Source organism: Melospiza melodia, chromosome 1 (assembly GCF_035770615.1).
Source record: "Melospiza melodia melodia isolate bMelMel2 chromosome 1, bMelMel2.pri, whole genome shotgun sequence".
NCBI classification, from domain to species: Eukaryota; Metazoa; Chordata; class Aves; order Passeriformes; family Passerellidae; genus Melospiza; species Melospiza melodia.
The window spans coordinates 138,699,869-138,725,649 of NC_086194.1; the positions used below are offsets into that span (position 1 = coordinate 138,699,869).

At 39.8% G+C, this 25,781-nt stretch overlaps 1 long non-coding RNA gene across 1 annotated transcript; it reads right to left on the bottom strand.

Moving 5' to 3' along the window:
- Nucleotides 1–8,941: 8,941 nt before the first annotated feature.
- LOC134430367 (uncharacterized) lies at nucleotides 8,942–23,995 on the bottom strand. Its single transcript, XR_010030804.1, has 4 exons — nucleotides 23,702–23,995; nucleotides 22,219–22,293; nucleotides 21,297–21,634; nucleotides 8,942–12,103 (listed from the first exon to the last, which is right to left on the bottom strand). It is a non-coding gene; the product is annotated as an uncharacterized LOC134430367 (long non-coding RNA).
- Nucleotides 23,996–25,781: the final 1,786 nt, after the last annotated feature.

Genomic DNA, 25,781 nt, shown 5'->3' on the forward strand with positions numbered 1-25,781 from the left:
TGTCAGAGGTTGTGGTGAGGTGGGGACCAGTCCCTTCCACCACGCCTGCGGCGAGAGGACCAGAGGGAATGGCCTTAAACTGACATAGGAGAGATTCAGATGAGATACAAGAAAACCTTTTCACTGTTTGGGTGGTCAGGCATTGGAATAGGCTGCCCACAGAGGTGTTGGAGCCACCATCCCTGGAGGTGTTCAAGAGCTGTCTGAATCTGGGTGATGCTTTAGTGGTGTAGGGGTTACAGTGGTAGGGCTGGGTTTATGGTTGGGCTTGGTGATTTTGAAGGTCTCTTTCACCTTTGATGCTTCTCTGATTCTAAGACCAGGGTCCCTTCCCAGACAAAGCAACAATCACCATTTTACTCTTTCTTACATCTAAGGATAAGTGGTGGCCCAAAAGACCTTGTCCTGTCTACCATGTGTTGAATGTCATTTGGAGGGTATCACCAGCTTCCACAAGCATTACAAAACAAAAGAAGATAACAAAATGTGAGATTACTCTCTTTCCCTTCAGGAATTAATTTTCCTCAGTTTCCTTGCTCCTTTTCAAACCCACTCCTCCTCAATGCTTAAGCTACAAATGATTTAATTTCATAATAGAAAAATAAACACCAGCAAAAACAGGGATAGAATTCATCTATTTCCATACTCTTTAGTAATGGTATGTAATTCCATGAGTAAAAAAAAGTAGGAAACTCCCTTAAGTGTGAGGAGCACAGCCAAGCTCCTGGCTATCTGTGTACACATGATAAAACACTGGTAAGTGAACCACACATTCAAAGAATCTAAAACTAAGTTAGCACTGATACAGACAGAAATTGCTGCTACACTAAATAAAATAATAATTTGAAGAGACTAATTTAAGTGTCAACAATAAAAAAACAACTTCACACCACCTTTCCCCATGAAAACTACATGATGTCTTCTGTGCTGAGGTATTTAATTATGCACTTTCTGTATTCAGCCATCTCCTCCACATGTATAGTTTCTTTGACAGCAAGAGAGACAAAGTTCTGAATATTAAACTTAAAGTAACATATTCTGCCTCATCACTTGTGTAAAGACAGCTGATATTGCCTGAGAGTTTGGCACCAGGGGCCAGGCACCATATTTTCAGCCACCCACACATAAACCCTTTCAATACAATCACTAGCAACTTGACTGTGAAATTTCCAGACATTGATGGCTAGCAAAGACTAATAGCAATGCTCCTGTGATGGACTCCCGTCAGGAAAATGCAGTTCTTCAGCTTTTTGATCCCATCTGTGTGATGCGAAGAGAGCAGGGAAGAGTTTGCCTCAGCAAAGATAGGATAGTGTGTCCAAAAAGGAGCAGAGCAGCACACCAGGGTCTGTAGTGTTGTGTTTATTTACAGATGCCATGCAGTTCTACACAACTCCCTTGTTAGTTGAGGGTTTCTGACCCTACAGACTCTTACACATGTGAGCAGTTCCATCAAAGTCACTGGGACGTGCATGAATTAAGATTCCTCCTTCCAGAAAGGCTTAGCAGGATCAAGGCTGGTCCTCGTGGCTGTTGAAATCTTTGAGATTGACTAAAAGGAGAAGCTAAATCCTCTCAGCCCTAAACAAACTAGAGAATAGTTTCTCATGACCCCTGTCAGTGTCTATTTGCCTGGTGAGGCAGTAATTCACACCTCAGAGGGAATGGCTCTGCCAATCCATGCTCCTGGTGTGCAGCTCTGGAGGAAGAGAGCAGGACCACAGCCCCAGAACAGGCAACTGAGGTTTGCATGAAGAGCATCAGCTCAAGGCACTGACATGGGTAGCAAAGGCTGCTCTATTGCCTGAGGGTCATGATGCCCCCTGCTCTGCAAGGGCTGGCCTGTGGGTGACAGGGAGCTAAAGTCCCTGCTCTGCAAGGGCTGCCTTATGGGTGACTTGGAACTAAATTCTCCAAATCACCCACGGGTGACTTGCTAAAAAAGGCAAGAATCATCCCCTCCTCTCTTTGCCTGCAAGACTTGAGAAAACAACTTTTCTAAAAGTCACTGCACTTTGCAGATCCTTTAACATGAGCTTTACATTGGCTGTGGCTATCACAAGTCAATCACAAGTGAAGACATTTAACATAAAACCGAAGCAAGACAGCTCAGCCAGGAGGATCTAAAAGCATCCCTAACCCAGGCTGGAACATTTTGGACATTTGCAGCTTTTTCTCTACCTTAAATCCAAGCTCTATGCTTTGCTTCATCACAACTAAGAACAGGGAGCAACTGAATCAAGGTCAGAAGTGTTCTGGCTGCGCCAGGTGGCTTCTTTTTGAGAACAGGTGGGAAGGCAAAAAATTTCCTTCAAATTACTGAAAAACTTTAATGTAAGTTTTAAAAAATTAGAACAATTAATTAGGAAAATTTAAGAGGGAACCCAGGCAATGGAGTTCTCCCACTCCCACTCTACAACCTGTCACTGCTTTCAATGTCCCTTATTCTATTTATTTTATAATCATTTTTATTCCCTTTAAGACAAATGTTTTCCTAAATGACTGTCAAATCCCTTTTTAAAACTACAGTCACATCTCTATTATCACTTTAACTAGATATACTTGATAAAAAGTCTTTTTAACTCTTGAAAAGCTGTAATTCTTTCATGTGCATCAGGAAGAAACTAAAAATGCAATGCAATAAAAAAAAGAAACATGAAAGTTGCCATTCTTCAGGTCAGTGAGAAGCTCTTCAAACACATTCATGCTAACACACAAGTACAAACTGCATATAGACTCTTCTTTTAAGATATTTTTGAATTCTACATTATTGTGAATAAAAATTCATAGGAAAATATGCTAATAACATCAAAACCACCTGCATTTCAACCATATGTTAGTGTGTAAGTGGTGGTTTTTTGTTTAAAAGAACACAAGAGCACCTGACTGTGAGGAAGTTACACAACAGATATAATTACTTAATTGGATCCTCATAATATTTCCAGGCAATCAGTTCCAGAAATCTCAGAATCATCGGGGGTCAAATTCCACAACATCCACTAAAGTGAAACAATGTGGTTCATTGATTTGGCTCAGATCACACTCCTTATTTTTTTCAAGGATTTCAGCATATGTTAGCATGTTGCTTAAATCTTGTCATGATTATTACTTCTTGTTTACTACATATTACATTGCCTAAGTAACATCTTAGCTTGTTTATTTACCCTAAGAGCCAGGTACTTTGTATTACAGCCTAAAGAGTGTTTTAGCTTATAACATCAGAATTTTAGTTATCTTTAATGGAACACAGCAGATTTGCACTAAAATAAACATAAATTCTTCATTAACTTTAGAATGTGTACAGACTCAGCTTTTCATTTTTTACAAAATCAATCATGATAGATTCTTCCCAATACTTCTTAAAACAGAACTTGACTTCCATCTGAGTCCTGATGATGAGCTGCATTGCAGCCACCAAATACAGTGCATCAGCATTTACCATCACAGCTTATAGGTGCATTTAGTAATCTAAATGATTCAACAATAATTAAGTAAAAAAAACTACAGGGATTTTTTTTTTTTAAATGTGGCTCTCAGCAACTGTCTAAAGCTTTATCCTTAAATCCAAGGTAAGAATTCAATACTTCATGTGTATCATGAGTGACCTTCAGCCATCTATTTGTTTCTTGTAGTAACTCATGGAAAATTTTTTCCTCCCCCCTTTGCCCTCCTGTAATGTATTGTGTCTTTCATTCTTGCCATGCTAAAAGGTTAAGGATGCAGTGTGCACCAGTAAGAGCACTTTTTACTTTTGCACTGGTGACCTCATGTCCATGCAGGGAATGTAACACAACCTGCTTAAATTACAGCCTCTTCTACCTTTGGTGAATTTAGTTTCTTAAATATCCTGCAGTTTATGCCATACTTACAAGTAAAAAACCAATTTAATGAAAACTTTCATGGTTTATGTATCACAGAGACATGAATACTCATTTTAAAAACAGAAACAGAAATCTGCAATCCAATGACCTGATAAAGGTTGGACCAAAGTTTCCAAATGAAGTTCCTGGTGGCAGGCTTCCAAGTCCATGTTAGGCTCCCAAGCCCACATTAATCTTACAGCTTCCATCCAAAAAAAAGGGGGTTAAGCCCTGTGTGAAGGAGCCTTACAGCATTTCAGTAGGCACCTGCTGTTTTTGCAGAGAAGGAGCCAAGCACTGCCACAAACAAGTCTTGCTGGATCTGTGCTGTGCCAAGGTATGGGCTGGGAATGGAGCAGCTCTGCTGGCTGTGCCAGGAAGGAGATCATGCTCAGCATCCAGGGAAGAGCTGCAGGTTTGAGGGAGTCAGGAAACCCCAAAGGCTAGGTGTTCTGGAATAATGTCTCAGCAGAAATCTTTAGGGGTATAATGTTGGGCATTAAAAGAAAAACTCAGAAATAATTAAGTGACCAGACTCACATTTGGTTTGACTTAAAACCACTGAGTGCCTGTATGTCCCGCTAATGCCAAAAGCTACTGTGGCTTTTTTATGGAAGAGACAAATCTGGAATGCAAAATAAAGAAAAATATTTGAAAACTTTGGCCTATAAACCTTGTGTATACAGCCAGTCTAAACTAAACTCCTAAATATTTAAAATCTTGTTTGCTTTTTATTAGACGTAATTTGGATTTCAGGAAAAAGAAGAATGGAAATAAAACCTCTTCTTTTTACTCATAGGATTCATTTAGATGACTCCATGAGATCACAGTCAGATACATAAATTAAATTAAACTACACAAATAAGTCTTCTTAGGTTTGAAAAGGAAGTTAGGGAAGAACAAATGACCATTTTTCCCCTTCTGCTTTATTAATTTTTAACCATTCTTCCTTGTGCAACCACCACTACTATTCATGGTGAAGTTCAAGGGAATTAAGAAAAAGAGTGCATGGCACTCTGCTGCATCTACAACCACTTACTTAATTTTAAATATTGCACATAAAATTTTACAACACTAAATCTGAAAGACTAATCTAGAAAACTTGCTCGGAGTCCTGACCAGTGGAGGGACTCCACCACTCTCATTTTTCAGTGGAACTAAGAGAAGGGCGCCAAGCTGCAAGCCAGTGTAAGGTAATGACATTTGTGCCTTCCCTCAGAAAACCCACTCTTGGCTGGAAGTTTGGCAAGTTTAGAATCAACTCCTCTGTTGGTGTTTACATGCTGCAGAGAACCTGACATGTTCCAACAAAGCCTGTGTGAAACTTTCAGAATATTTGCTTCCCATATACTGGGTGCGTTCACACTTTTCTTTTAAACCTAAGGCAACGGTACACTTACCTGGGCTGTCAGTTTGTTGTTAAGCCACCACACCGGACAGAGAAGCCTTTTGAAAGAGGGCTTGTTCAGTCTACTTTATGGAATGCTTCAGGATTTCTTTTGCCTTTCTCATTCACACAAGGAAATTTTCATTTCCAAATCAGTCAGAATTAACTCATATACTGCTCCACAGACATATTTATAATTTTGTTTTACCCTGAACAATGTTTATTTTAAAAAATAAAAAGCACTTGGTTGGTATAAGTCAGTAATTCAGATTTGCTGTTGTCATTCTATAGTAAGTAACCTTCTGAATTACTTGTAAAAGGAATGGTCTTCTTAAAAGAGGAGAAAATCTCTTCAATTAAATCATAAACATTTTATAACACATACTGTCATCCTGGGAAAAAAAATGTGTAAATTTTTGTAAAACCATGCTATCAAAGTTGGGGAAAAGCATAATGCAACTCAAATCTTATGAAAACAGTTTTAATAATGCATTTTACTTTGTAAGCAGGTGGGCAACTAGAGATCTCACACACTATTACAATACGCAGAGGTGGGCCACTTCTTGCAGAGGTTTTGAAACTCAATGGTGTGTTCAAATGTGTGTTCATTCCAAGTGTATGTAACCAGTTTTGTTGGGGAACAGACAAAGCTACTTCTAATTACAGTCTTCTTATTAAAAGCTGAGCATGTACTTGTCTTTGCAGAACTGTGGCCAAAATGATTTTACAATGCCAAAGATGAGGCAGGTCACTCTTTTCTCTAGTGAATACTTATGTGTGCCCCTGGGTTAGGTAGACAAATAGTACTTCACTGTCAAATTCAGATCAATCATAGTCTGCTTTATTTGCATCCATTCTGCCACAGGAGCCTTGTGGTTCAGTCTTCATTATTTGTGGGTTTGGAAAGCAAAATTAAAATGTGAAACCCTATCAACATGTGAACTCTGCACCCTCTGACATATGGGGCATGCCCCTCATCCAACACAATCTTTGGTTAACAGCTGTGAGGAGTTTTACCAGGCTAAACAGCTTTTTAGTCTAACCCAGGGGAACTGGCATGTGTTAGCACAGCTACAGAAGGTCTCTACAGTCCCTAAATGCAAAAACATATTGAGGATTGCAAAGAAAAAGTTACAAGGGGGACAGAGTTCAAATAAAATTTGTTCTCTGCTTCAAGGCAAGATCAATCTATGCTCACAAACACAATCCAGACAGGCTCATTTGCTACAGGTTTGCATTTGTGAATGCTCAGTATGAAGAGCTCCCGTTGACATCCCCAGGAACACTGGCACACAGAAACACCACTACTCTGCGGAGTGCAGACAATTTGAACCACCTGAGGATTCAATTCAAAATACATACAAGATGAGGTTAGAGGGCTGTGTTCCATTACAAGCAAAATAAGAGGCAGCATCACTTTTGTTTCATTTTTTGTGGGGGGGATTCTTGCCAGTAGAATCTTCTTAAAATTCATCCTGGTATGCAACAATCCATGGGCATAGCAAGACCTGAATATGGCAAAGCACAAAGACTCACCGAGGCAATTTTTGGGTGTGGCCACTGCCTGAAGGCAATCTAGGTAATCCTAGCAGCACACTTTGATGTTTTTGCACTCAGAGTAGCAGTGGAATATTAACTGCATGCAAAGTGGTGTCTGTGTCTAGGGCTGCCATACTTCTGCACCTGAGACTTCTATAGCACAGGTGATGCATACAAACCTTAACAAATCTGGTATGCAAATATAGGCAGATCATTATATCCCAGCACCTGAGGCTTACTGTACCTTTAGAGCTCACCTGTCATGCCCTCCAGTGCATGCAGAGCCTGGTCAGACCCAGTAGTCTGAGCAGGCATCAGACAGCCTGAAACACTGAGCAAATGGCAAAGTGTTCTTTTCTTTGAAAACAAAGGAAAAAAAAATTATTTTCAAGGAAAACTGGATATATGGTAGCAGTGTCCACATAGTAAAGAACAGCAGGGCAATCTGCTCAGGCCAGTGTAGCCTGTACATGGCCCACTGACCACTTCAATCACCACCATGCGACTTGGGGAGGGACATGAACACTTATGTGCCACAGGCATGTGAGAGTCTGAGAGAGGGGGGTGTTCACTCCCTTGTCAGTGTGAAGGGTTTGTTTCATTATTCTGGCTTTGACTGAGTTCCTCTGCCTCTTGCCAAGTTAAACTTCCATTATCACAATAATTCTAGGTGCTGCTAAAGGCATTTGGCGAAGCATGAGGAAAGCTAATTGACATGGAAAAGGAAAATTTGCAGGCCATGTTTTCTCCTGTGGAAATTATGTTAAATTGTTGCTGCTGCATTACACAAATAATTTTGATGCATTAACTTGTCTTTTGCTTGTCTTTACCTCAATCTCACACAAATACTATGTTTTCTACATACCCTTTTTAGTTCTTAATTGACTGGTTTCTGGAGAACTCACAAAGGCATCCTGGAGAGCAGCTTCCTTCGCATCGCTTCGAATGATGGTACGGAACACCAGTTATTCAGCAATACAATTATTTCTCTAAAAAGGAGCACTACTTTGTCAAGCCAACCAGCATTTCTCTGAAGGACTGACAGTACAGACTGCAGTCAGGCTCTGCTGTGCTTGTGCCATGGCACGAGCTGAGGCTCTGCACTGCAGCAGGGCTGCTGCCAGGTGAAGGTCAATTCCTTCGTGGCGGCTCTGCCGTGCCCTGCTGAACTATTTTTGCCTGTCATCCTCATCCTCATGCACCACCTCAGGTAAAACCCCGACCTAGCCCATGCTGCTTGAAAGTCATATTCACTGCTCCCGTGGTGACAACTTCGTGTGACAACAGGGTCGCCTTCCTTCCCCATCAAAGGTACAAAAAGCATCACTAGCAGAAAACAGCAACATTTCTGTAGCATTCAGTTCTGCTTTATCTCTGTCTTTGTTCAGTGCTCACCCACACTGGCTCTGTCTAACAGAGTTTCTAACAGTTTAAGGCATGCCTGTTTTCAGCTTTCTCTGAAGCAGCATGTAAGCCTCTGACAGTCGTATCTCACTGATACTTTTCTGTAATTTAGGAAATCTAAAGATCTAAAGATAGATCAGAATCTGACTCAAAAAATTGAATCAACAGACACTTTATAACTTTTACACAATTTTCACCTACCCATTGCAATGACAAAAGCAGGGACTATTAGTTTTTTATAGCGTTAAAACTATATAACATATATAATTCAATTTTATTTTATAAATACATAAAAGCTTAAGCAAATTATTTCACTGCAGAGCGCTGAAATACATGCCCACTAAATTGTGGCCAAATCTGAAGATGGCTATGAATGACTCCCTCAGAAAATAATTTTTAAAAAATACAAAAAGAAAACAAATGTTCATGTTAAAATATTTTTAATTATTTACATCTCTATTGTTTCATTGTATCTTAGATGTCATTTTAAAAATGAAGGGATATTTTATCTTGATACTAACAAATATATTATCACTATTTTGCTATGGACTTCATAACACTATCTGTCTCTAAATATCTATGATATTTAGAGAAAATGAGAACATTTCTGTTTTATTTAGAGAACAATAATATTCTTGATTGTTCATCCTCACTGTTCTGGAAGAACAATGAAACAGCACTTACAAGAAGGATTTACTGCTTTGCATGCCAGGACAAAAACAGATGGACAAAACAAGTTTAGACAACTGAATCTGAAAAATTGGATGACCTTTATTTCACAAACAAAGTTACAGAAATCCAGAAAAAGCCAAACACTATTTTATTGCCTTCAATGAAGCAATTCCAGTATTTGTACTAGAGCCAACCACTTGAATTTAAACCTGATGATGTAAACTAGTAGCTAGTCCTTATAACAAATACAATATCATTCCCACAGCACAAATATCTCAAATGCTATTAAAAAAGCCCCACTCCATTCCCCAAAATACTTATCATTGTCTTAGCTAGGGGTAAGATCAGACCTAATGAAGGAGATGTATGGATTTGGTTTTTTTGTTGTTTTTTGGCACTTGGTAGCACTGGCTCACAGCCAAGATCAAGTGACTCACAGTGACAGTGTCAAGCTTGGGTTGATCCTGACTCTGGCAGCTCGGGGGTGAGGATAAGACAGAAATACACCAGGCAGACAAACAAGAGGTCTGGTAGGCTGCTAGAGAGTTAGGGAGGAAAGAGAAAAACACACCCTTGTTAGCCACAAAGCACAAGGTTTAGATCACTGGTTTTAAGGTATGCAAAAGGAAATTACACAGAGGAAGACTTCCATTGGTGTTTCTAAAATATCCAATATTGCTCTTTGCTGAAACCATGAGAATTGAAGCAATCCAGGCGGAGGGCAAAGATATGGCAAGGCCAGAGCAACAAGTAATTATTGTAACTATGGCCATTTATATTACAGATTTGGAAGGTGCATTTAAACTCTGTAAAATCTATTGAATATAAATACTGAATTAAAAATATTCCCACATGTATTCTTCACATCAGTTTGAGAGCACAAGTGCAAACTGAGATTATCATGAAAAGCTCATCAGTGCCCTTTCAGCTTTAAATAAAATGTGTTCTAAGAAGCTGGAGATCCAAGCTAAACAAAAGGAAAATTAAAACATACACAGGAGAATCACCTTATACAGAAGCAAATAGGAAACGTTTCAAAATATGGAATAGCGAAGTTTGGGAATCACAGTTCATTCAACAATCAAGCCCCAGAAATAGCTAGGTATTGGGTACATTTGCAGGTAAACATAGAAAATTGCTTCCTTTTCATCTACCTAGTGTCAAGAGATCAATATAGTATTGACAGAACACACTAGAAATCAGCTGCTATTGTAGGAAACAATCAAGGCCACTTCTCATGTTCATGTGGTCCTCCTCAGAGAAGTATCCTACTCACTAAGGATTCCTGTCAAGCTTTTTGTCCCTCATTGCCCTGATCACATTGGGAACTTATGTTCACACACAGCAAGGGATGAGCAAGGGCTCATGTGAATGGCTGGGTACTTCCTCCATACAGCTCTTTTGCAAAAATCAACTTAATATGTGATGGAAAGGTTAGCCCTCATGAGAATACATCAGGCAATGCAGCAGAGTCACGGCCTTGCCTGGTCATTTTTTAATTAATATTTACATTCCTACTATGGGAATATGTGTTTGTTATGTTCTTTGTGGTTTTGTGTGAATTCCATATCCAGAAAATTCATCTAGTACCATGATTTTTCTAACAAAAAGAGACATCTGTAAGAGCATGAGGACATTGACCCTTCACTGCCTGTCCCAGCAGAGTCTCCTCTACAGTCTTGGCACACACAGAACACAGACTTCTGCACCTGCTTGAAGTGGCTGGAATTCTAAACTGGACACTGACATGTCAGAATATTGTTTTTAAGAGACCCCTCTGCCTGGATTTTTGGTGGTTATGACTGGTTCTGTTTCAATCCATGTACATCCCAATGCCCAAGTTATTCTCCATTAACTTTAATGGGACTCTGCCATAGCTCAGGAGAGACAGGATCAGGCCCCAGGAACAATCTGTGACTGCAACAGAAACAAAAACTTTTGCTTTTGAGTGGAAAAGCTTCTCATTTTCATAATCCTTTTCCTGACTGCTTGAGCTGTGAGCCAGGAAAGATGCTGAGGCAGACCACATAATATTATGACCTTAAGGATTTTTATTTTCCTTTTGTGGCGGGGATAAAGTGCTCCCTCTTCTGCAACTCTCAGCTCTATCAGCCTTTGTTTCTCAGAGCTGTTCAAAGATCCAAAAAGACAGAATCCTCCTGTTCTGCCTTTTGCTAAACAAGCTGCCGTATTCAGAACGAAAATGCTCTGCAAAGACACAGCTCTTTAGTCTCAGTATATCCAATTTTCTTTTTTAGCAGAAAATGGTTTAATTCTGCCTAACAAGCAATTAATATGTTCTTCCAAACAAATCAGAACTGGAGAACCAAATTAACACCCTTCAAGACTGATATATTAGCGCCGGATTTCACAGAATGCTTTATGACCCTTCCACCTAATCTAATGGATGGATTTTAAACAGAAGAAAGCCTTAACATGGCTTGAATTTGAGCACTTCAACTTCTTCTAAGTGTGTGTCACTAATTACAGTGATACTTTATTAAACCAAGTAGTCATCTGTGTATTTCAAAGCAAGAAAACCTTTTAAAAAACCAACAAGCACTAAACATTACATTCACTCTTATTTTTACTGAGAAATACCCAGTGAAGGAATATTTACCATTTCACTACTGCATACATACCAAGATTATTTGTAAATCTAAAATCAACTAAATATTAAACACTTAGCAGTATCTAGTCAGAACCAGGGATATCAGCTGCTAATTTTTTCCACTTGTCTTTCACTTCCTTCAGCTCATAAACAGATTTCATAAAAAAAGAATCATGGAATCAAAACAACATATTCATGGGGAGGTATGTTCATTTAAGCAACAGGCTGTTCCAATGTAGCTTTTAATAAGATAGATGAAATTGAGTAAGTGATAATTTAACCAATGACAGAAATGGTTTTGCATACATTGCAATAATGCCAAGCTTTGAATTCTAATGAATCCTCTGTTTTTCTCATAAAACCTCAGCCCTTATAGTCAGTTAATTAGTCAGTAATTTCAATTTTTATCTGGGGGAGTGTGCAAAAAGTTACAATTCTAGGGGTTAATTGAAGAAAAAAACTTGATATGAAGGAAACATCTTAGTCAGTAAAGGAAAAAAGAACACAGTGTTTAAAACTATGCAGGTTTTCCATTGCATGGTGGGCAGAGCTCATGACTATACATATATTCAAAGTATCCACACCAGGATGAAGATGCTGGGAGTCCAGGTGGTACCATTGCTGCAGCACCTGCAAAAAAGATGAGGCAGACTGGAAATATAATTTATGCTGCTGAGCTCTTCATGGACTAATATCCAGGATAAAATCCAGCATCAGGGTATCCAGCCCCCATGAGAGTGGTCAAGTGTACAGAGAGTTAAACAGCCTAAATAAATGGGCAAAAGCAGGGTAAGATTCTAATGATGTCTCACTCACTTAGGGTAACTTTGTCCTGAAGAAGTGCCTCTGAAAACAAGACTAAATCAGCCTGCATGCCTGTACAGCTTCTGCACTGCCAAATCTGGCAGCAGAGGTTTCTGCCAATTATTTTTTGTTAAGGGAATTGGACTGCAGCCTGTGATTTATTTTACATATAGTAGAGCAAGAGTTGGCCTACATATAAAAATTCACACTGGCAAAACTGTGTCAGTTTGGGGTGTGATATTTTGCTGACAGTTTTACCTTTAAAAGACCTAAAGTAGATGTGGTGAAATCTGTGCCAAGATACCTTATACTCACTGAGGTTCTTTGTTGGGTTGGTATTTTTGCCTGGTTTTCAGCTAGAATAAACAGGCTAAACTATGCAACTATGGCACCTTGCAGCAGGCTGCATATTTATCTGTTCTTATCAAAACGATACAGATGCCATGCAAGTCCAGATATGTACCAGAAGCTCCCCTCCAAAAAAGGGAGGATCATTAATAGGCCCTTTGCACCAGTCACATCTACAGAATCACAGAACAGCTAAGGCTGGAAGGGGTCTCCAGAGGCCATCTGGTCCAAGGCCCTGCCCTGGACCACCCAAAGCTGGTTGTACAGGATCATGTCCAAACAGCTTTTAAATGTCCTCACATTCAAAATCCACAACCGTCCTGGGCAGCCAGTGCTCAGTCATCCTCACAATGAAATAGCGTTTCCCAATATTCAGACTGAATCTTTACGAGAAGAATATGCTTGTTGGGTATAGATATTTTAAAAATCTACCAAATATACCAGAATTTTAAAGAGGTTAACTAATATATATAACACCTAGTATTATAACACCAGAAATGAGGCTATGTCTGTTCTGAAAATGGTACCAATGCAATGGCTTCATTATTCACACTTCCTAGAAATCAGGGTTTATACTGAAAAGGGCAATTCACCATATTTAATTGAAAGGAGTCTGAAACTAAATTCCCTTCTTGGATATCAGCAAAGTGAGACTTGTCAGAAAGGCACAATCAAAAATGAGCTTAATTTTTCATGCGCACTCCCAGTTTATTTCTCATGTTAGTTGTAGATGGCAAGAGACCATAATGCAATAGAAATGGTTTAAGAGTCAAGATTTACATGGGGAAAAATTAATTTGTTAACCAACTACATCTTATTTTATTAGAATCATTACTTCGAAGAAGACTGAGCAATGAAAAAAGAACTGGCTTCCATTTTTAACATTTCCTTCCCCCATTAATACTCCTAGTCAATTGCAGTAATCAATTTCAGTTTGACCCACTGAGACTTCAAATTGTAGGGTCTGGAGGGGGTAGATGGCTTTTGCATCTTTTCCATTCCACTATTTCCTCCGACAAAACTGGTTTGGCAACCACATGTCAGGCTCTTGGCAAAGGATCTGACCTGAACATTTTAAGCACTGTTTTCTTAATATAATGTTGACATATGGCTATTGTGCTCTTAATGTAGTTATTTTGTGTCTGCTGTGTTGTTGCTATCTCATCTTCTGAATTTTCTTCAGGCAATTACTGTCAGAGGCATTTAATTTCTTCTGCTACATATTAAGCAGTTGCCAACATTCCCTTCTTTTTGGTGTGCATGGGATATTTGTGAGGCCAAAGAAATATTATTGCAAGGTGTCCTAGGTATGTCTGTATATTTACAAGGCCATCTAAAAATATCCTGATCACACACCAAAGAAAGGTAGAGAAGCTTTGGAGAGAATAAAGCTGTTCTTTTGGCCTTCACATGTCATGAAGCCAGAAAAAAACACACTATGCTGCTTTCATGTCTAATATGTTGAATAGTTGCCTGTGGTTAATTGCACTGCATCGTGGAAGGTGCCACAATCAGGCAGTAGGTTTAAGCCAGTTGAAAGTGATGTGAGGAAACAGATGGAAAATAACTCAGGTAACCACAGAAAGCAAGTACAAGAGCTCTAGTCATAAGTAGGCAAAATACCACATTTAACCATTTTACACAGTGAAAAAAGGAAACATCCCTGCAAGAAAAAAACAGCACAAGCTAACACACATTGTGCACTACCACGTGTTGACAATATTTTGACCTTGAGCATGCAAGACCAAAGGTACATGTGATAAACTGAGAAATGAAATAGCTGGTAGGCACAGATTTAACACAGGACAGGGGAGGGGATGTCCTTCACATTAGCTCTGGCTGGTTCACCACACACTCCACACGCAGTGATGGGGAGCAGCAGCTGCCCTGCTGCAATGCTGTCCAACATCCATCAAGGCTGCATCATCCCTGACCAGCCTGCAGTATTTATTAAAGTGCATGGCTTCTGTTGGGTTCTTGTGTCTTGTTCTAATGTCCCTTAACTCTAAACTATGAAAAAACTGCCAACGGAGTATGAGATCAGGAAGTTTTTATTCTACTAATCTTCACAGGGCTAAGTCTGACTGGTCCTCTGAGGAGCTTTTCTCTCTTTCCATTACTGTAAATAATTCACCTCACAGGCACCTAAACTGAGGACCTGCTCATCATCATCATTGTGTTGCAGTGCTTTGTTCACATTCCCATGCATGACACAACTTCATTTTCCTGTGTCTCTACCTACAGAATGGGGTGGCAAGACATCCTTCACCAGCTGCAAGTGTTCCAGAATGTTATCAGGTGATCAGCTTTGCCTTTACAGGCATGGCTCATGGTCATAATGTTTGCTTTCACAGAACAAATTGCAGATCTCTAGAAAATTAGCATCTAAATTTGTTGCAGAAACTCATTTTGAATGCAAGCTAAGTCCTATGTTTTCAGATTGTACCCCACAAATACTAAAATAAGCACTTCCTGGGGGCTGGAAAGTAAACCTTGAAAAAAATATACCCTTGATTTCTCAGAGAATCAAGAGTAGATATTTGAAGAAAAAGAATGAAAGATATATGATCTATTCCTATACTTTGTAGTTCTCCAGATTCTGTACTGAAATTCAACCAACCATTAAGTCGTAGGATAACATGCACTATTTACAACAACCTAAATATAACACTTGGTTTTACTCACAAATGCTCATACTTTTCTTTAGTGATTTCTAAAGGATTTTTATCATTTGACCATAAGTTTCACAAATGCCAGTTAGACAGACATGACAAGGGTACTGATAGTGTCATAAAAGCAGTAGTTACACTTTACTTGAGCACTTAGAATAAATTGTATCTGTAGCAGCTAATTAGACAACTGGTTAGCAATTTAGAAACCAGTTTATTCATAAAATTAAATGTAGCATCAAAAACAATGTGGCAATATGACTAAGCTGTGATCATATAGGTTGAAGCATATTGGACGAGAGACCTGTTTGCAAAGTTCATGAGAATTTGTCTGTACTGCAATGTTCTATCAGCCATCATCATTATCTTGTACAGGTACCTGGTGGACAAAATAATAATCTGAACTACAGACAAACTGTTAAAATTCACAGTTGAGTGAAATGCTGATTACAACAACAGCCCTCTTTTCTTCTCCCTGTTACTCCCACCCTTTTGTTCTCTTCCACTTTGCTTTTCTCCTCGGAGCAGCAGAGAGTGAACAATGGCGTGGGTAACATGTGGTATATTCGCCGTATTGGCACTCGTTTGCACCGAGCTGCACTCCTCCCAAACCCACTCTGCTCAGCATCCCTACTGCCACAGCACACACCTGCCTGCACAAGGCATCAGGACACCTTCTCCTCTCATGGGCTGTCTTCTTGTCTGCCCCAGCAAAGAGGAGCTGCTTTCTGCCCAGTTTGTGCATTCGAATGACTCACTGTTTAATCAAATTACAAGCTTACATTCCAGCCAATCTCTTTATCCCCTGAAACCAAGTTTGAATGGATCATATAGTATTCACCATAAATATTACTCTGTTCCATGACTGTATTTTTGTCTCTTAATTGAAATATTCTTTATTTTCCTTTCCTATTGAACTATTTTAAGGAATAGCTGAATGAGATTGTATTGGAAGACACATAGAGTACTGCTCAAAACAGATTTTTTTCTTCAGAATGCAAAATATACCAGCTCCAAAATAGGTTTACCTGACATGAACCTAGATTGTTGAAAATTGGCCTTTCCACTAGCTTTCATAGCCAAGTCATTATGAAAGCAGAACTCATTAAAAGTTATCCAAAGAACACTTATATGTCATGGCTGGATATAATCCTTGTGTGAGGACTACCACTACATAGACTACAAAAATGCCCACCCATCTAAAGCATCCTTTTGAGTGCCACAAAGTCACTGTTGCTTGCTGAAGGAGAGGTCTCATTTTTTAAGGGACGTTGTAAGATCCCTTAAACCCCAACAAACAAAACTTTGCCCAATATTTTTACTTCAAAATGTAAAGAATTACTTTAATTTTTTCACAGTTGTCTTAAAATAGGAAGCTATGGGAGAAGAAAATAATTTCAGACAACAGCCCAGCAACTGAATGGATTACCTGATGCCATCCCCAAAACCTGGTTCACAAAATATCTGGCTCATTGGTCAGGGAAATGGGAAGTCTGTGCAGTACCTGATCTATTATTCTGAGCTGCTAAATTTTTCTTCTTATCTTTCCATCCCTGATGCATTTAAGCCAGCACAATCAGTGTGATTAAGATGTTCTAGGACAGTGCAAGTCACCTGTGAGACAACAGATACATAAAAGCAAGGGTCAGGAAAAGGAGCTGCTTTGGGGCCTGCATGGAATTGCCGCTCCATCATGCAGCAGAGTGAAAAAGCAGGTGTCTGCTTTAGGACAAGGGAAACATTAAGAAAAAGAAAAAGAAAAAAAAGGAAAAAATTCAACTGGTGGGTTTCCATCTTCCTTTTGCTTTCCTGCCCCCTCACCACCAACAGAGAGATAATAAATTGAAGGACTTGGTGTTGTCAGTGAATCAGGGTCCAGCCTCCATCGGCATCTAGAAACCAATTTGAAACCATCATGCCATTTTCCAGGTAATAGATATAAAAGTTTCTGTAGGAGACAAAGTACCTGAAGTTGGATCACATCATCAGTTTTGTACTGGTGAGACATTGGATGGGTTTTCTATTACATATCCAAAGAGTGAACATCTGTCTTACCAGAAAGCTTATTCAGGCTCAGCCAAAAGCTTTCATATTCAGGGATACATGTCATAATTCGAGCCTAGTGAACTGGAGATATTCTAGGGGAAGAAACATGCCAGCACAGAATATTTTAACACAGCCGAGATTGATCTAACATGGAAAGGACACTCAAAAAAACCCCAGAATTTTTGAGTTTTCTATTCCTGTTTAATTTGAGAAATTTTTTCCCTGTAATTCTAGTCTGCTACATACACACTGGCACTTAACAGGAGATAAAGCCACTCTCAAAAATAAAAGGAACATTAAACAAAAGAACAGTAAATTTCAAAAGTATTGGCTCTCTAAAATAAAGTACGTGAAGTTTTTTTACAATGATATAACAGAAAAATTCTAACAAGATAAAGCAGACCTTCCAAGACTCAGTAAGCCTCCAGAAAATGATTCCTTCTGGCCATCAAGGAGATCAGGCTTCAGGGAAATTTTGCTTTAAAGTACATGGGGAAAAGAAAGCTTTGATGGTGCATGCTCTGGTTTGCCTCCTGAGGGTGACCTCCTGCCTGTGCAGTGACCAACCTTCACACCACACACCTTCCCAGAACACCTAAAGTCACCTGGGGTCAATATTGCCCAATGTGACCATAAAATAGGTGCTTCCTGGAGTCACACCATGCTATAAATCAAACAACTGTTAGAAAATTTATCTTCCCAAGAAGACTTTTAGAAGACAATCCATTTTGGATGCTTAAGTATTCAGATACAAAACAAGAGGGTCCAATCTAGAAACCACTTCACACAGGCAGCACCATCAACTTTAATGCAACTATTTGCATGAGTAAGTATTTTGCAGACTCGTGACTTTATTTCTTAAGTACCTTTTGTAGAAATGGCATCCTAAAGCCCCTTATAGAATTAAATAATGCTGTCCACTCTCTTGTATCTGATATAAATTATAGAAAACAGCATCATAAAGATATTGCACGGTGAATAAATTAAACCATTCAGTCGTAAGGCCAATGACCAAAGAAAAGAAAAATTAAGAGATGTAGGCAAAGGAGGAAAGATATGTTTAAAGCTCGGGTTTGAAAAGAGATGGAGTTGATGAAGCAGAGAGACATATTCATGCAATGGGAATGAGTACCAAGAAAAGCTTTCAGATGTCCTGATAGCCAGACAAACCAACCACGGACAGGCTTGACTAGACACGTGGTACATGGAGGCTGTCACACATCTTCCTACACAAACAGCACTTCTCACACCTCACAAATTAATTATAGGGAGAAGCCTGGTGCTTGACTGGTCTATAACTTGTTATGTCTCTAGTTTTTCAGTTCACTGCCCTATAAAAGGCATTTATGTTAGCACAAATCCAGCAAGGCACTAGGAGCACAGCTTCAACCCATAAACCAGAGACATACGGAGTGTTTCCTGAGAGAAAGAACAACATTTGTGAAGGTACTCCAAAGCCTTGTGCGCTTATGTGCAGCCATCTTGGGGTGCAGCAATCCAAGGTGCTAAACAGGTGGACAAGATTACTGCAGTCACAGCAGTATAGTCACAGCAGAAACTCCAGTCAGGTGGCATTTGCTTTGATTTTCACTTCTATCAAACTCATGGACCATACCCACATTTGTGTTTGGGTGTCCTGTGCCACTAATTTCAGTGGACCCAAATACCTCCATGAGAACAGGTTTTATGCTTGCTCTTCAGCAAGTCATTAAAAGATTGTGAAACTCAAACCCTTCCCTATCAAGCTGGGATGTTAGCACTTGGAAACAATCAATTAGGCCATTGAAAAGTTCCTGCAACAATACTCAGCTCTAGAGCAGTAATATCTGCCTAACATTTCCTGTGTCACATCAACCAAGAAACAAACAACCCAGTGCCAAAATTAGAAACAGTTGCCAGATAGGCCTTACTGCCCCTACAGCAGAGAAAGACACTGTCAGACCCAGAAAGAGATTCTGAAAGTTCCTTTAGAACCTGCCTGTATGTCAGTTTCACCAGAGCTGATGGAGTAAAGCTTTGTTTTTCACAGGAAGACAAAGACAAATGATTCCTTCCATCAGATGCAGAGATAAAAGGTGTATGCCCTTTTGCTGCTGTCATACTGGCTTTTTTCTCTCAAGGGGGGAGGAATCAGATTGTAAAAGACTCCTTGCACTACCTGCATCTTCACTCCAGGTCCTCTTGCCCCTGTTCCCACATGCACCTTCTCGCCATCAGTATGATGATCAATGTCCCAGAATTTCTATCCATGCCACCTCCACCCAGAAGACTCCCAACCCCATCTGAATCATCTAATTATTGTTCTTTCCCTAGAAAACTTGTCCTCTGAAGTTTCCACTCATGACAAACAGCTTAGGTGTGACCTGAAGAGCAGTGCTGCAGAAAAGACCCTGGGAGTCCTGGTCAATGGCAAGCTGAATGTGAATCAGCAGTGCCCCGACACCAGGAGGTCTTGGGGGGCATCAGGGACAGTATCACCAGTTTGGCAAGGCAGGGGATTGTCTCACTCTGTGTCACTCTGGTGTGGCCTCACCTTGAGTGCTGTGTGCAGTTTTGGGTGCCACAAGATAAAAAAGACATTAAGCTATGAACGAGTGTCCAAAGGAAGGCAGTGAAGATGGTGAAGGGCCTGGAGAGGAAACCTTATGAGGAACCGCTGAGGTCACTTGGTTTGCTCAGTGTGGAGAAGAGGAGACTGAGGGGAGTCCTCAGTGGGGTTTTGAGCCTCCTGGGAAGCAGAGGGGCAGGATGAGGCTGGTCTAGCAGACTGCCAGGTAATAACCTGGCTGCCCATGGCAGCAGGGGTGGAAGTAGGTGATCACTGAAGTCCCTTCCAACTCAAGCCATTCTATGACTTAAACTGGGAAACCAGTCATATTGTTAAGCTGCTTCTAAAACATCATGCTAACTTTTAATACTCTATGGAGATGACTGCTGATGAATAATATGGTCTATCCTGCTAAACAGAAAAAAAGAAAAAAAGAGAGTTGTCTTGTTTTTGTCTGAAGACAAGAGGAAAATGTAATCTTATAGGTCCATCAGTAGAAAAGGTAGTAAGCATTTAAGTTCTCAGCTTTGGCAGACTTTTCACCTTTCCCAAGCTGAGTCATGCTGGCCTGTGTTTTCCATGGTACCTTTTTTTACATTATGAGACACCATAGACTTTGACTCACTGAAAACTTCCAGATTCATAGAATCATAGAACTGTAGAATAATCAAGGTTGGAAGAGACCTTTAAGTTCAGCAAGTCCAACCATCAACCCAGCATTGCCTCTGTAATCACACTATTTTATCTGGAGGTACAGCATTGCCACTGTGATCACACGATTCTATCTGGAGGTACAGCCAAATCGTGAGCACTGGTTGTGAGGAGAGTCGAGTAGAGCAAAGAACTCATGAAAATGCACCTCTGCTTTTGAAAACTTGGATATTAACAACCCTTCCTCTCAGTTTTCTCCCTAGTGCAGAAATGTTGTACCTGCTCAGCACACCAGGGCATAATGGAATCAAGCTTAGAAATAATATAAGACTCTTGGAAGGAGCTGCCTCAGAGGAATGATTGCTTAGCAAATTCCTCCTAGGAAAGGGAAGGGAGACATGTGATGTCTTATTGAGCCTGGCTGTTGAAGTGAGACCCCAAAGATTGCATGGTACATGGCCAAGATTGTATGGTACACAGATGTTTGCAAAACAGACACATTCTTAATATGCTCTTTAAGTCACATGGACACTCACTAATTCTTCATTGGGCTGATAATCCCTCAGCATGAAAGGACAAGGACTACAGATTTTTCCATGTAGCCTGGGAGCCATGAGGTCAGCTTTACTGAATGAATTTATCAATAGAGTTAGAGTTTCAATTTATCTAATATGTTTTACCTAATAAGGCAGTTCCTGTTGTAATTGCTGCTGTGGAGATAAGAGGTTAATCTTTTAAGCGATGGCCCTGGACTCACCTGCTGAGAGATGATCTGGAGCTCTCCAGTAAAACATTCATGGCTTCATGCCTCCTCTGCTGCACTTAAATCTATGTTAACAGTTTCCAAAAGCTGAAAAGTCAGGTCTATGCTCTGCAGTGATCAGTGGCACCACAGTTAGATATCATTGCATTCGGCTCAGTCGGATGAAAGTTCAGTCTTTGGTAGATTTAGTAGTGGGTGGAAATGACAGATGGAATTTAAATCTTTTGTTCAAAAGCTTTGTTCTCCTCCTGCATTAGTGCAAAGAAGTTTTCTGTGATGTTTTGCTTGCTATCCAAGAGACCTGAAGCACCAACTATTTTGCTTTGTTCGCCCTGGAAAATAAAATAAAAATTTTAAATAAAATAAAAATTTACTGAGTAGGTTGTGAGGAGACAAAGGGCAAAAAGGGACAACATCACTCTTTCCCTACTGAGGTGACCCCGAGAAGATTACATAGGGTAATTGCAGGATTTAGAAAACAAAGAGCTAGAAGCAACTGATAAGAATGGCAGAACTTAACAGGAATGACTCTGCCATGTAATAAAAGTTACAGTGTATTTGAGTAGAACTTACAAACTAGTTACACCATACAATTAAATCTGGGGGACAGAGGTTGCTTTCATCTGTTAATGACAGAGTTAAGAAAAACTATGATTATCAAGGGAAAAATGGTATTCAAGTGTGAATCATCAAGCTCCCAAAACTATTGTTTTCTTTCTGAAAAATAAGAAGCATCTCCTCCACAATGGTGATGTTACTAGTGCAGGTCAAGTACAGAATATGATTTATTGGTATCCTCTTTATTATTATTAGATGGATGTTACACTTTCAAATTGCTTTTTATAAAAGTGAGATAGTTAACAAAGATACAATGGACATAATTTTAAACTTGTGACCCAGTTAAGGTTATAGATACCTTCAATCTCGGCAAACACCAGTCTGCTGTGGGGAATCAGGTCACCAGGTCACCATGGAATTCAGCTGAAGAAGACTCAAAAGAAGAAAAGCAAAAAATATAATAGCTGAAGGTTAAAGTCTAGTTAGCAGTGGCAAAGCCAAATACAGTCCTGGGCAATAATTTACTCAGAAGCTGAAACAAATATCTCTTAAAAGGCCTTTTTCAAGCCACATTCAGAATAGGTTTTTTGATGTGCTTCTTCCTGAAGAAGATAGACAGGTATGGAGAAAGAATCTTGAGAACAAACAATTCAGCAGTAGACTAAAACATAAAGATTAAGATAAAGTTATCAATATTTCAATCCCTAATAGGAAAGCCTTTTGTTTCATCAATAATTTTTTCTGTGAACAAAATGGAACTTGAAAAATCCTTGAAAATTCCTACTAAAAAAAGGCACACAAGGGTTAGCATAATTTGGAAGATGCAGCATAAGTGGAGCCATACTGAATATGAAGATGAGACACATTTAGTTTAAACCTCAGAAAGGGATTTTCTCAAAGGAGGATGAAACATAATGTTTGCTATGTGCAAAACATAAAGATTGCATCACCATCCTTTTAGATACAGCATATGAACATATCTGCTGAAAGTCAAAAGTGAAAGACTCTAGGAAGCTGCCAGACCTAGGGAAAATGAATATTCCGCAAATATATTTATTTTACATGTAAAGCAAAGCAAAGAAAAATGTTGTTAAATATTTACTCATCACCCAGTAGCTTATTAATCTTTGTTGCAGCAAATACAGCTGACTATGGAGTGTGGGCAGAGATGGTCCTTACCAGTAAATAAAGCAGAAGATGCGCCACCACAGCCCGGGTAAGCACAAGCCCCAGCAGGGGCAGTGACTCAGCTGCACAGGCAAACCTGGCCACTGCTCTTACATCCTCTTGCATTTGTTTTTGCTCTGTGGCTTCCTTCAACTGGCCCCCAGAGCTGTCCTGCTCTAGCAGACATCTCACAGCTATTGCTGCTCCGAATCACTGGAGCCCATGATGACGTGGACTGTATTCTGATAACCTTCAGACCCTTAATATTGAGGGTTGCAACACCTGAAAATCAAATGCCTTGTCCTAGCCTGATGACTCAGGAGCAAAGGCTCCTCACCTGGTCTGTGGGGAATCTGTTTCAGTGATTCAGGTCACTAAATGTCTTTTTCTCCCCTTGGTCCTCTAGGTTTCCCAAACATGGAACTTTCTGCCTCCACCTGGTAGGAAACACTGGCTCCTAGCAGGTCTGCACTGGAGCTTGGTGCAGTTTCATGCCACTGCTGCTGAGAGAAGACTCAGAAATTCAGGCACTCTTCTGATAGAGAGCAGCCACAGCGATTCCCTGCCTTTGCACAACAAAGATCCCCAAACCCAGGAAGAGGAGACTCAAAGTCTGAATTTTGCCTCAGACTGAGGGCATCAACCCCATCAAAATCCCATTTCCCTGGAATTACCTTAATTCTTAATTCTTAAAACTGTGTCCTTTTTTGTTCCCCTACACACTTCAGTGCAGGACTCACAGCACCAGAGAGCAGACAGGGTACCTGCCTGCACCATCCAGAAGAAGTCAGAGAGTTCTGATTCATGGTTGCTGTCATTCAGTGGAATTGTCATCAATTCATAAGAAAAATACCAAACCTCCTGGAGCAGGAAGCAGATGACCTTGAGAGAGTCTCCTCCTCATGGATGGCATAGAGGCATAGAGGAAAGTCCTTGATTAGCTTTTGATTTTAAAAAAAAGTAAAAAAAAAAAAAAACACATCGCACATAGAAAAGACCACAAAATAGTTAACAGAAAGCTTCATTGGAAAATGTGCTAAGAGTTGCAGTGGGCTCTGGCAATAAAATCATGATTGGCTGTTTTCCTTGGGGATACACTGGCCTTCAAGTGTGAGTTATTCAGCAAAAGTCCAAAGGTCTATGTTATGCAAGAAGGCAGATTAGATGGTCATAGCAGCCCCTTCTGGTCTTTTGCAGTTAATCTATGACATGATGTCAGAAGGTTGGTTCATCACAGCCAAAAAAAAAAGCAATTTCCTTGCTGATAAATGAAAAAGTAAATCAATTTTTAGTCCTGAGGATGGGATTCCACTGGTCCCTAGGGGCTGTTTCCCTGCTCAGGCCCTGAGCAAATGAGCAAGGGACTGTTGGACCAAACAGCATGTGCTCTTTCCAGCACCTGGATTTATTCTCTCTGTTTCCAGCAAAATCACAGCCACAAAAGGTGAATTCTGGCTTCTGAAGACACTGATGAGTTTAGATGGGATCTTGGCTTCCAAAAGAGTACAGAATGCTCAATGACACTCAGCTAAACAAATGATGGAAATCAGGGAAGGAAAAAATGGGCTGATATTTATGCTGCAGGATCACAACCTCACTGGTCTACATTTTTCCCACTAATTTTGGGTTTTTTCCCCACTAATTTATGTTCTCCAAGTCAAGAATGGTCACTGAAAGACAGTTTTCAGAAAATTTCACTACAAAATTGTACAGGTATTGAATAACTGACTCTCAAATACTTGCATGACACCAGGGGCAATGCTCTTCTTACCTCCAGTTCCCCAGGGAGGGAAGTAAAACGTGAGAGGATGTGGCCAAGAGACAAAAGCCAAATAAATAAAAGAGAAGGAATTGAAAGTGGAATAAACAATTCTCCCAGTCCCATACTCCTACCACCAAGTTTCACAACCCCTCAAAGGCGATTCCTTCCATTTCCAAGACTCATACAACAAATCTCCATGTAAGTTTAAATCTCCATTTAGATAGCACTGTTTTCTCTGCCCTATACTGGGATCTCACAAAGTGAGAAAACAACAGTGGTTAGAGCCTGTTCCTTTTTCAGCTGAGGAATGCCTGTAATACAAAATAGCAGAAGGAAACCAAACCACAAAATGAGTTATGCACCATCATCCTCAAAAACTGAGATTGGGTGGATTACACTGCCACTACATTCTTAATGACACCACTGCCAAGAGGATTCCTCTACAGCAAATGTAAACGTAAATTTTTCATTAATGCAGTTGCAGAAATTCTATAATTTGTCACATTTTTCAAATTTCTCATTGGTTATATTTAAGTGTATAACAGAATCATTGATGTGCACATTTGCAAAGGACAGATGCAGAGGAACTGCTCAAAAATAATGTGAAGTGGAGCCACAGTGCCTTTATTTTGTATTTGAGGCATCTTCCCAGTCAATGAACCTCTGTGGAAGATTAATGTCATTTGAACATTTATTGTGGAATATCATTCGTGCACTGTCACACTTCTCACAAATGGTGCTTCAGTCACAGTTGGGTAACACTCCAGCATATTATTTCCCAGGCATTTGAGAGTTCAGAGAATTATTGAAGGGCAAACTGTACTCATTTGGTAATAAGGCAGAGTGCAGTTGCAGTCTCCATATGAATTCAACAAATGGAATCAATGTTAATTTCATTGGACGTAGCAAAATAGTTGTGATAATAACCCCAGTGAAATCTTTCACTAGAGAAAAGAGATGAAGGATAGTGTCACAGTGTTTTGTATTATCTA